The sequence below is a fragment of the Uloborus diversus genome, chromosome 5 (assembly GCF_026930045.1).
Source record: "Uloborus diversus isolate 005 chromosome 5, Udiv.v.3.1, whole genome shotgun sequence".
Taxonomy (NCBI): domain Eukaryota; kingdom Metazoa; phylum Arthropoda; class Arachnida; order Araneae; family Uloboridae; genus Uloborus; species Uloborus diversus.
The window spans coordinates 62,366,708-62,379,038 of record NC_072735.1 but is presented as its reverse complement, the minus strand read 5'-3'; the positions used below and the strand labels follow the sequence as shown (position 1 = coordinate 62,379,038).

The 12,331-nt window shown below is 33.2% G+C and overlaps 1 protein-coding gene across 1 annotated transcript in view; it reads left to right on the top strand.

Moving 5' to 3' along the window:
• LOC129223402 (sarcosine dehydrogenase, mitochondrial-like) overlaps nucleotides 1–12,331 on the top strand; it is a 295,818-nt gene that overhangs the window by 58,019 nt on the left and 225,468 nt on the right. The window lies entirely within an intron of this gene.

The window sequence follows — 12,331 nt, the reverse complement described above, 5'->3', positions numbered from 1 at the left end:
TTACTATGGTTCTACCTCTTTCCCATTATTCATTTTGTGTACAGCATTATTTTTAATCCTTCTTATATGTCTTAGTGTATATTTGATGACTTGCACACTCCTAACTTTGCCACGCTCAATCGAAAAGTTTAATTCATTTGCTGCCTGAATTGAGTCATAAAATTATCATCAACTTTCACCAGTGCTCTAAGTTTATGAAGATTTGAGAAAATAAAATTGATCTAAAGAAATAATAAGTATGTTTAGGATGGAGATACAATGTGGAAATCAGGACGTTTACATGATAATATTTTTGAAAAGTACAAAAATGTTGCAAATACACAAACTCTGGATTTTTTTCGATGTTTGAAGCCTGTCCTAAAATTTTTGATATCATGTCAGGTAAGTAAATTGCTGAATAAGTAAATCAGGTAAGTAAATTATTGAGTAAGCAGTATTTTATTTTTCATTCTGATTGTTATTTTATTTATTTATTATGAACTTAATTTTAGTAATTAATAAATTATTGGTAGTCGCAGATTTTAGGTCTAGCTTCCTAAAAATTAAGTTCAGACAGCAACGAAAAAGAAATTCTACACATTTTGTGTGTTTGAGGATGAGAAAAAATGAACATTAATTATTAATTTATTTATTTTTGTTCTTTATATTTTTGGGATGTTTCATTTCAGATTCATTTTATATTTTGATTAATAATCTTATTTAAACTTTTAGTTTATTTTTAACAATAATAGATTACTTATATCCCCAGAAGCTTACAACTTTTAAACTGTAATCCTGATTTTTTTTTTTTTTTTTAACGGATGTTTTTTCACCCAATATTTAAACATGACCATGATACATATTAAATGTCCAAAAAGAATTTGTGTTTGAAGGTAAAATAAGTGAATAAATAAAATTTGAAGTTGATGCAACGAAATTACTTTTTGCTGTATCAAAATTATAATGAGAAGAATGAAATTGAAAATTACTCGAATATTTTATTGTGATTAGTTTATGAAATTGCAAGTTCCGCCATATTAAATCATGTAATTTAAAAGTAATTATTTGAAATTCATACTTTTAAATCTTACTGAATTGTGAGTCTATGGTCTCAAGAGAAAAGCCGTTAGTCATTTTTAACTGAAGAAAAAAATCTTTCTTTGATGTTGTTCCATTTTTCAAGTAAAGCATATTTGTATTTGCTTCATTGGAATAAATTTTCTGATTGTTATTTACCGCCTTTGTATTGAGGAATTATTTAGTAAGCATCTATGCATCCATCATTACAGGGTGGCGACAGATCAGGGAAATCAGGGAGATCAGGGAAAAGTCAGGGAACTTTATTAATCAGGGAAAAATCAGGGAAATATCAGGGAATTTTGAAAAAATAACAAAAAATCAGGGAAAATTGATTTTATGAAGAAAAAAAAATCTTTTTTGCTTTACGCAATTAAGTACTCTAATTCCCTACTCATTTTCCGCCAATTATCTGTTCAAAAAAAAAGTAAAATTAATGAAGTGCAATTATACACTGCCGCATATTTGTGCATCTTTTTTCCTCAACGTCAAAGTATTGGATCTTACTTATTAACCACAGGATGAACTTCCTAAGATTGCTTCTGTGTCTGTTAGGTTGTTTATTTTACCTAGTTTGAAATTTCCTTTTACGCTTTCCATGCTACGTAAAATAAACAACCATACAGGCAAAGAGGAAGCCTTCATTAATACCTTAGCTCCTTTGCCTTTATTCCATTGTCTCGAAGTGATTAGCGTACTGTAATCACAATTTTGAGAAGAAATCTTTGGTTTTTGAATTAATACTATAAAAGCTTAAAAGTTATTACTTCTTTGCGTTTTCAATTAAATTGCCAAAATTGAACTTTCAATAAAATGAACTTTGTTTTTTGCTGTTATACTATTTGTTGTCACCGCAGATTATAAAGGTTTTCTTTTCTTCAGACTTAAGTGATTCTTTAATTTTATAACCAAGTTGTATTCTTCTTTTATATATTTTGAAATTAACTAATTGCTTTTTTCTTTTCTTTTTTTTCCTTGCATTTCAAAGTTGTTTGTTACAAAAGCAATCTAAAATTTTGTTTCGTTGCATACTAAAATCATTTGAAATAGAGTTAACTTGTGTACTTAAGTAAATATCTTTATTTTTTTATTGTTAAAATGCTGTATTCATTCATTAAAACCTATGTTCTTGATTAGAGAAAAGCTCCCTATGAATGGATGTCAAATGGATTCATCTGTTTTGCATAAATATGTCAGTTATATAAGAATACTCACATTACTTCTATTCTTTCGCTATTACTTGTTATTCTTGCAACGATTATTATACTGTTTGAAAACTTAGTTCAAAATAATTTCAGTTACTTTTTAGTTCTATCATAAATACACATATGTTTTTAAGAGTAATTTTAATAGTTTCTTGAAATTCTTATGCTAAGTGGTTTCTGGAAGTAAATTATTTTTTTAAAAATTTTCTATAATCTTTCCAAATAGAAAAATTTAATATACTGTTTTGTAGGTTCCCCCCCCCCCCCAAAAAAAAATTGACTTGATATGTTTTTTTAAAACCACTTTATTAAAAAAGTAGCATCTTTTTAAAATATATCTTAAGTTCAGCAACTTTACACAACTTAAAATGTTTAAAATACTGCATTTTATACAAACATACAATGGATTTCAAGTAGAGCAAAGAAAGATAACCATTATCATTGGTAACGTAAATCAGGGAAATTTGGTGAACTTAATCAGGGAAATCAGGGAACTTTTTTTCACAGTTCCCGTCGCCACCCTGCATTAGTAAATTGCGAAGGCATTAAATGTAACAAAGACAGACATGTGCATTTAACTATAAATTACCAGGTGAAATTTTCTGCTATTTACTGCGTTACAAGCAAATAATTAAAAAAAGGTGAGTGCGAGGTAAATTTTCTTGTGTTTTTCACTTCTATATTATTATTATTTTTTTTTAACTCTTAATTTCTTCAAATTAAAATTACTTGCTATTTCTTGCAATAGAATATATTTTACTAACATCACATAAAAGAACGAAAAAAAAAGTCAATACCTACGTTATAAAATATGATATCCTTTCGAGAATACAGGATGATTACAAAATTGCTCCTAGAATGGAAGTTATACCAATTTGAAAATGAAAGAATCAGAAGTGTTATATTAATTTTGGAAGATTGATTTAAATCATTGCTGGATTTTTAACCACAATTATTCTAAGAGTTTTTACAAAAGATTGTTTTTAGACTTTGGAACATCAGATGACTAAGGAGCAAAAAATTTGCGAACTGAGGCTGTAAGAAACCTATAAGTTTTGTTCTCAAAAATTGGCGAGTTTTAGGCATTCATATTGTTGAAAATGTATCTAATTTGATGCTGCTGTATTATCACAAATGGGACAAAGAATACCTTAATGATCAACATTTGACCTTTGACTCCAAATTATGAAATTTTCGAGTCTGACACTTGCTTACTGCTAATAAAGACAGTAAAGTAACCAGGTTATAATCAAATATTGTCACAATAATTCATAACAGAGCATATTACCATTTTCCCTGTAGTTGTTTACAATTATTTTTTTTTTTTTAAATTTGAAAAAGACTGATTTGTACAGAAGTTGTTTTGTATCAGCAGAATAAACAGAACTCGTGTTTGGTGGTGAGATAGGTGAGTGCAATGCCTCCTCTGATCTTTTAAATGAAGCATCAAATTGAAAACATCAGAGGAAAATTGCCTATAATGTTCAAATCATTCATGACCTTATAAAAAAAACATTTATAAAAAGCAATCATTTACATTTTTTCCAAAATGTTGTTCAAATAAAAATACATAGATGCTTAATTTCATTCATTATACATTCCATTACTCACTAGGTAAAAGATCTCTCTGGTATTCATTTGGCTTGACAAAATTAAACCCCTAGTGCAGTTTTGCATCGCAAAGAACTCAAGTGTCTCCATCTGGGGAAACTTGGCGTCAAACTTTCCTGTGCCAGTAACATCCGCGCCTTAATAGTAACATATGAAGATGCCATATTGGTGGTTCTCACTAGGTCTGAAAAGGCTAAAGCCTCTAACGAAGCACCGTTAGAAAAAAAAAATACCATAACGGATCCTAAGATAGCTTATTTTACCAATTCGTTGCAAAAAAAATACTGATTTTAAAAAAAACAGCAATACGCCTTTTTTTTAAATGATTGCAGCAAAGGAAGTCTCTGTCCCTCAAAGAGTTAATAGTTTGTTCAAGCTTTTAAATGATGGTTAGAAATGATAATTCGAAAACGGATAAAATTAGACATTTCATTCAATTTCGTATTATCAAGAGAATGTTATAAAAGTAAATAAATAAAGAACTAGTTCAAGTTTTTTAAATGAAACCTTGCTAATATTTTCGTCGAGAGGGGGATTGAATTTTTCCAGAAATCTTGTTCAAATCGAACAGGGTGGCGGAATCACTCAATCAATTAAAAATGATATTCACAAAAAATGAGCTGATGTGTGCATTAAATGACTTCCTTGTATGCCAATTTAATAATAATAGCGCCTTGCAGTAAGCAAGGAAACACTAAATGTTTTCACCCCTAGTTTCATGCGAACCCGAAGCAAAAAAAAAATGTTTTACACAGATTTATTTCCCCATTATTGGCAATTTTGATATGATTCAGAGGTTAACTCTTTAAATATCACCAACATTGACCGAATTAAAACCAGATTTAAAATTTAAAAAAAAAAATCGCCAGATTTTTTCTTGTGTTGACGGCAAAACTTGGCGGACAATAGCTTGGCAATATATCACCAAGTGTTTGACAAATTATAACACCACTTGAGTTAGCATTGAAATTAACAATGATTTCTCCCCAAAAAGGTGTAAAAGACCCCCTTAGGAGCATCCGAATGCAATCAAAAGGGAAGGTGCACAACTAGACCCCCACTAGGAATCTACATACCAAATTTCAATTTTCTAAGACATACCGTTTTTTTGAGTTATGCAAGATACATACATACGAACCAACCGACCTCACGAGAAAACTCGTTGTAATTAATTCGGGGATCGTCAAAATGGATATTTTGGGTGTCTGTACGTTCCTAGACACCACGTGTGGTCAGGTCAAAAAAAAAAAAAAAAATCAACATTCATTCTGGCATGAGCAAAATGGAAATTAAGGCCAATTTTTGAGTGAAATTTTTTTCGCAAATACAATACTTCCTTTTTTGTAAAAGGAAATAAAAAAATTGAAGTAGTTTAATGAAAAAATAAATAAATAAAAAGAACAGCATTAAAATGCACAAATAAATAAATAAATAAATAAAAATGATGACGCATGTTTCAAAGTTTTGAGGAACCCTTTTTCAATGCAAAAGTTGCTAAGTGTAATATGGCTGAAAAAAAAAAGAACGCTGTGATGCACAGCAAAAAAAGTCATGCATAACTACTAATAGCATAACATAAACTTAAACTCTAGGCTAAGCCCTGCTTCCTAATTGTCCCCAACACACACAAAAAAATTGCTTCACAATCTTATTTAGTTTGCAAAAAGATAAATCGTCTGTAAGAAAGCTAGTAAGTGTGGAGAATTTCAAATTGAGTCTAGCCTAAGATTTTGGTTAAATTGGAAATGTTTATAACTGATGTTCTAATTAACTTAGAAACTTGAAATAAATTTTATTTTGTGCTGAAGAAACAGGTGGTGCTGTATGATGTTGAGATGTGTGTACAAATTTTGCCCTTTTTTTTCTCAATTTATGTGAACATGATGTTTAACTGAAAAGTTAATTGTAAAGTAATACTGATAATAATTCGAATATTGAAAAATCGCTTCAAAGTGCAGACCTCCCAGAATCCAAAGCAATTTTGTGTAAAATTTCAAGTCAATGAGTGCGATAGCTTCGTCTGGACATAGTACAGCTCTCACACACAATTTTTCTGAATCTTTCTTTTAAACAGAGAGAGGTAATAAAAATGAATATAAACGGCTGTTGAAACATTATAATCAGAGCAACGTCTGAAAAGAGCAGACTGAATGTATAGGGGGGGGGGGGAACCAAAGAATCACTATTTTCATTTGTTGATAAACACTGTTTGCATCGATGGGTCTGGAATGCAAACATTCAACGCTTCGTTGCCTACGCTTATCTGCAGGAAATGAGAAAAACAAATTGTTTTCCAGCTGGCACTCTTTTTTCGGTTCTCCGCTCTCACTCTCCCAGAGACACGTACGAACGTTTTGTAACGGAACAGTGAGAAGTATATACTACTTCATTATTTAATTATATCTGTATAAATAAAACAAAGAATATATTATATGTGTGCATATATATGTGTATGTGCCTCACACAAATCCACACTTTGTGTCAGATCTCGGCCAGGGGCGTGCACGGGGGGGGGGGGGGAGAGAAGAGACACCTGTTGGCCTGGGTTCGAACCTGAAGGGAGCCCAAAAATTATTAAATAAGGGTGAAATATAGGGGTAAACAATATGGAGAGGGCGTAACAGTCATTTGTGGACGAGCCACAAAATTTCTGTACACGCCCCTGATCTCGACCAAATTTGTCAGGGAAGTACTTCGTACCCGAGAAGGAGCGTGGGGGGGGGGGAGGGTCAAAGCCAAAAAAAAAAGAACCGAACCGTTCGAATTTTAATTTTGTGGCCCGAAAATGGCGAAATAGTTCTTTCTACATGAAATAGATATCCGATCAGTTCGAATTTAGCGCCATTCGAAATCCTGCGAAATATACCCTTGAAATTGATTTAATTCCTTCGAATTTCAAAAAAAAAAAGAAAAACCCGAAGGCTGGAAAATCACCGCGAAAAGATTTACAGTATACCCTCATTTTACGCGGCTTCGATTATACGCGGTTTAAGATTTGACACATTTATTTTATTTTACGCGGATGAGTTTCGGTTTTTCGCGGATGCGGCAAAGCAAACATATAACATTTTCCCATTTTTCAAAATCTAATTTCCTAAAGATTGCAGATTACGCGTAATAAACTGCATTTTGGCGAGCTTATAACCGAACTTGGGCCCTGGAGACATTTTAGGCGATCGGTTCCAGAGCTCTTTTCCAGAAGTAAAGTTATTAAACTCACACAGCTCAGAACTCACAGGAAGAAGAGCTTTTAGTAGGGTTTCCAATCCCCGAATCCCGATCCCGAATCCTGCAGGATCCCGCATGATATTTAGCGGGATTGAGAGCCAAATCCCGCGTGATTTTCAATCCTGCAATTTTTTTTCCATGTAAACGTTTTCCAACTTTTGCGGGTCATAAAATGACTATTTTCACGAGCTTCATCTGAAAGTTTGAAAACTTTCCTCTTATATCTGCAAGAAGAGCAAGAAAAACTTTGTGTCTCATATGATGAATGGTGGATTTAGAAGGTGGTGGGTTCATTTAAGAAAACAATAAAAAATTGAATTGATTTTTCGGAGATTGAGTTGGTATTCTCATTCGAGGATTCAGTTTTCATACGTTCAGCAATTGAGAAAATGCATATAATTTAGAAACATTTTCGAAAATCATCGCTAAAATTAAAAATTCCAGAAAACTACGCTTTAGAAAAAATAGGGGTAGCCTCAATGCAATATTGGAGAACTTTTGTAAGCTTAAGGAATGCACTCAAAACCTCTTGAAGTGCGCAATATTTTTCTACAAAGAAGAAAGCAATGTAAAACCTGCCACTATTTATATATTCGGCACGACTCCAAAAGAGGCGACAGAAACTTGGATAAAACATGGGATGACTCGCATGACAGTGCAGTTTTCTCAACTGCAACTCAAGCTACTCAAGTTTTTGAATGTCTCTTTAAAAAATGAAAGGTAAAATTAGTGAAATTATCCAAGAACTTTTACTGATCCCACGACTTGGTGAAACCAAGTAGCACTCACTCCTTGCAATAATGAACTAAATTCACTCATTCAATGACTAACGTTTATGAAACAACAATGGTATTCTTAATGCAAGTTAAACTGGATACAGCAAAACGTACATAGCCATCGTTTTTATCCGAAATTTGCTGTTCTTGGAGAAAAAAAACCAAGCATAAGAGTAGAAAAATCTATTTCAGAAGATGATGAAGATAATGGAGATCTTTTGCAAAAGTGGAGGCACAGTGGAGTAGCAGCACGTGTTTTCGTCAAGCGCATTTATTTTGTGAGCAAAAATACTTCCTCATCCTGTAGTTGCGATGCTTTGTAAAGATGCATTGGACTTGATTAGGGCACACTTTTGCGTATCAAACAATAACTACTGATTGGAATTTAACTTTGTAGTGCTCTTCAATTGGTGTACGGAATTCAAAAAAACTACTAATTCAAGTAATAAAGCAGTCCTTCCTAAAAAGCACAAATTTTTCTATCTTTAGAAGAATAAAGTCAATCCCGTGGGTCTAGCTCCTTAGAATCCCGAAATCAAGAAGGACTAAAATTGGAGCGAGATTGGAAACCCTAGCTTTTAGGAGTGACAAAGGAGGCCAAAACCAACGATGATACCGCCTTCGGTGACACACAACCAAAAACGTTCACATTGAAAATTTTGAGCCATTCCTAGACAATATAGAAATGATCTTTTTGATTTAGAAGTATTTTAGTTAGTGAAGGAAGATTCTATCATGGAAATGACGCAAGTGATCATGGATGTGTTTATGCTGTGCAAAGAATTACAGAGAAAAATTCTTACTGCCAAAAAATTATCATAGCCAGCTCTTCTTTATAAACATAACACGAAATAAGTTAATGTTTTCTTTATGCATGTTGTGCATAAAAATCAATATAAGTACACATTAAACTTATTTTACAATTAGTCATCACTAGAATGAAGTATTCTTTTATCTACGGAATCTAACCCCTATTTTAACACTACTATTAGGATTAGGTCTCAATTTACGCGGTTTCGATTTACGCGGCATTTCCGTGGAACGTAACTTCCTCGTAGAACGAGGGTCTACTGCAGGGTTGCCAGACGTCCCGGATTTCAAGGGACAGTCCCGTATTTTGAAACATTGTCCCGCGTCCCGGGGAACATCCATACGGGACGGCTAAGCTAAAGTCCCGTATTCTGGCTAATAACAGTATTTTACAAAACGAGACATTATTTTAACAGAAAAAAATAACAAAACACGTGAAAAAAGGGCTAAAAGAAAATAATTTGGTAGCAAATGCAAAAATTGTTATCGTTTTTATTTGGTTCGTACGTTTTTGTTTTGGCGGCAGACCATGAGGCTTACTCATTCAGATTTCCACATTGGCTGGTGTGGCATTAAAAAATAATTTTTGCTCCACGATTCCTTTCATTGCTATTTTTGACAAAGTAGTCACAATTAACAAGAAAATTATTCGATTGCACTGTTTTTCTTATAGCAAACGGAAGCAAAAAACTAGTTAGCACCTGTTCCTATCAACGTCGATTTGTACACTGAACATCGTTCTATTGCTTGCTTTATTCTCTGAGATAGAGTTCCTCCGAAATTGTGCTCACCCATAAACATACTGAGAGGAATCTTCGGAAAGCTATAAAAACAATGTTGTTTATCACTCCTTAAAAATACAACATAACCAGTAATTGCACTCAATCTCAAAAATATCCCTCCCCCCCCCCCTTTTCACTCCTAGAAGCCTGTCCCGTATTTACTGTTCTTAAATCTGGAAACCCTGGTCTACTGTAAAAGCATTTTTAAGCATAATGGAACAGAACTTCATATCGAAAAATTATCGTTTGCGCGATCGTGGTTAATTTATTCGGGAACTTTTTATTTTTCCGTTTTCATTCGTTATAAGAATGATTATTTTGACGGGAAATTTTACATTTTTTTGTTTTCTGTAATTGAAACTTGATTGTTGAACATGCGTCACTTGACATAACTTTTATTTCCGAGTAGACCCGTGCAAAGCCGGGCAACGCAGCTAGTCCTTTCATAAAATAGACACTGTTCACGCGGTGATCACTGTGATTTTGCGGTATTTTAAATTCTTCTTTCAGGGCAAAAAAAAAAAAAAAAGAAAAGAAAGAAATGGATGAAAGAAAAGATGCATTTAATTACTGACTAATTAATTACCAGCTAGATTACGACGACTTATTGGTTCATCAATTATGCATTGATAGCAATATGGCAAAAAATAAATTAAGTTATTAGAAGCTTCGAAAATTCATCTGGGGGAGAAAAAAAATCCTTTCGAATATGGAATAATGTTTTCATTTTTTATGTTCGAATTGGAGAAGAGCTCTGAGGATCTAGGAAAACCGAAACAGAGCTAAATTACCGCAACTATTTTTCTAATTAGAATAAAAACTTCGAACTATTTCGTCTTCTACAGAAACTTAGAGCACTCGATTGTATGTAATGTACTTAGATGTGCAATGATTTTTTACCCCTGTACTTTTTGAGAATTTATGTGAAAGTTTTCTAAAAATCGGGAAAGAAAAGAAGTAAAATCGAAGTTTGGGAAAATGACAGCACGCGCGGTGCACATCCCCAGCATCAAAAGTGAAGGGTGGCCAGCCATATTTTAAAGTTGTCTAGCGACGAAGGTATTGCTCAGAAATTTATGAAATTTTGTGTCGAACATAATGAAGAGGTGGGGATTCGTATGAGCGGATAATAATAAAAAAAAAAAACCTTCAAAATATCGCCTTCAGAGGTTGTTTTTAAAATGAATCACACACTTATACATTTACAATGGTTGAAAAAATGTATTGCAGCAAAGCATATTCATTGTTCAACATGAGACGGCTATCCTTTTCGGCCACCTTTTGGAGTCGTCAGATTTGCATCAGGGACAGACTAGCCCGCCGGACCATCAACCCGCGGGCCGATGCTCCCTCCCGCCTGTACGCCCTCCAACACCCACTTTCTTTGCGCCCTCAAACCTATACGCCTTCGTGTTTTTTTTTCTTTATGCGCCCTTAAACCTGTGGGTTTCGGTTTTATTTCCTGTTTTTTGCGCTTTCGAACTTGTGCACCTTTGTGTCGTCGTCGTTTTTTTTTTTTTTTTTCATTTTTTTATATACATTTCTTTTGCTTTTGTTATTTTTTTATCTATTTATTTATTTGCCCCCCCCCCTTTTATTTATTTATTTATTTATTTATTTATTTTTATTTTTTTTTATTTTTTATTTATTTATTTTTATTTATTTTTTTTTATTTTTTTGCGCCTTCGATTTTTTTGCACCTTTGGGGGAAAAGGTTGATGCCCTCTTGGGGAACCCAGTCCGTTCCTGATGTGCATGTTCCACGGTTTTAACCGCTGTGTGTTCTGGGAAATGCTAGTAACGTATCGTGAAATAATGGCTTTAAAATCAGGTGAAGTTCTACGATTGTCATAATTTGCAGGATGATTTAAATACTTCCAAAGCTTGAAAGTCACGGAGCGGGGGAGGCCACAGATCAGAAGAGTGGGGAACGATCATACGTTCTTCTGTGAAGTTATTTTTGGGGTCCTTTATTCGAAAGCTAACGTGTGAAGTCTGGTAAAGGTGATGAAAAAAATCTTGAAATCTCTAAATATCAAATCAGCCTTCATATGGCTCTTGCATACTTTTGTTGGAGATTAAGCCCTGGGTATAAAAATGATAATTTTTATGTATCGCTGCCCTTAAACTGAAAAAAAAGTGTCAATAGAAGGTTATGATGATTTATGTTTTAACAATCCTATCGAAAGAACTTATTTTTGAAATGGGTTGAATTAAAATTTGAGGTAGACTTGCTGTTTGCAATGGAAAGACAAATCAAGGAATGCGTGAGAGTCAGATAAAACTCAGAGCAGCTGCCTTAGGTAATTTCGTACTGGTTCTTAAGAGAAAAAAAAAACCTTTCATAATAATGAAATTTAATTTGTCATAACAGAAATCATAAAAAATGGTTGTAAATTATTTCAATGCTCAGGAACAAATACCCATTTTTTACAAAAAAAAAGAAGAAGAAAAGAATGTCTAGTACCCTTAAGGAATTTCTTTTCATCTGTAGCGAATGCCGTCATAAACTGTATCACATTACAAAAGGAAAAAAGTCAGAATGAAATTCCATTTACTCCCTAATTACAGCTAGGAACTTCTATTAAAAAAAAGTATGAATGAATGATGGGTTTTTCCATCAAGGTAACATTTTATTTATGTATTTTTTTTCCCCCACTTGCCGGCTAGAATTCTTTAAGATGGCTTCGAAACCCCAGTGGCCTTAATCGGTCAATTAAGACGCGTAATTCTAAGAACTTTGGTCACTTTCCGATTATTCATGACTGTAATAGCTTTACTTTTGCCACCTGTTGGATTCGAACCACCTGTGGGTATGCGTCGAAGTATTTATTAAAAGCCGAGTTTCATGGTTTACAGAAAT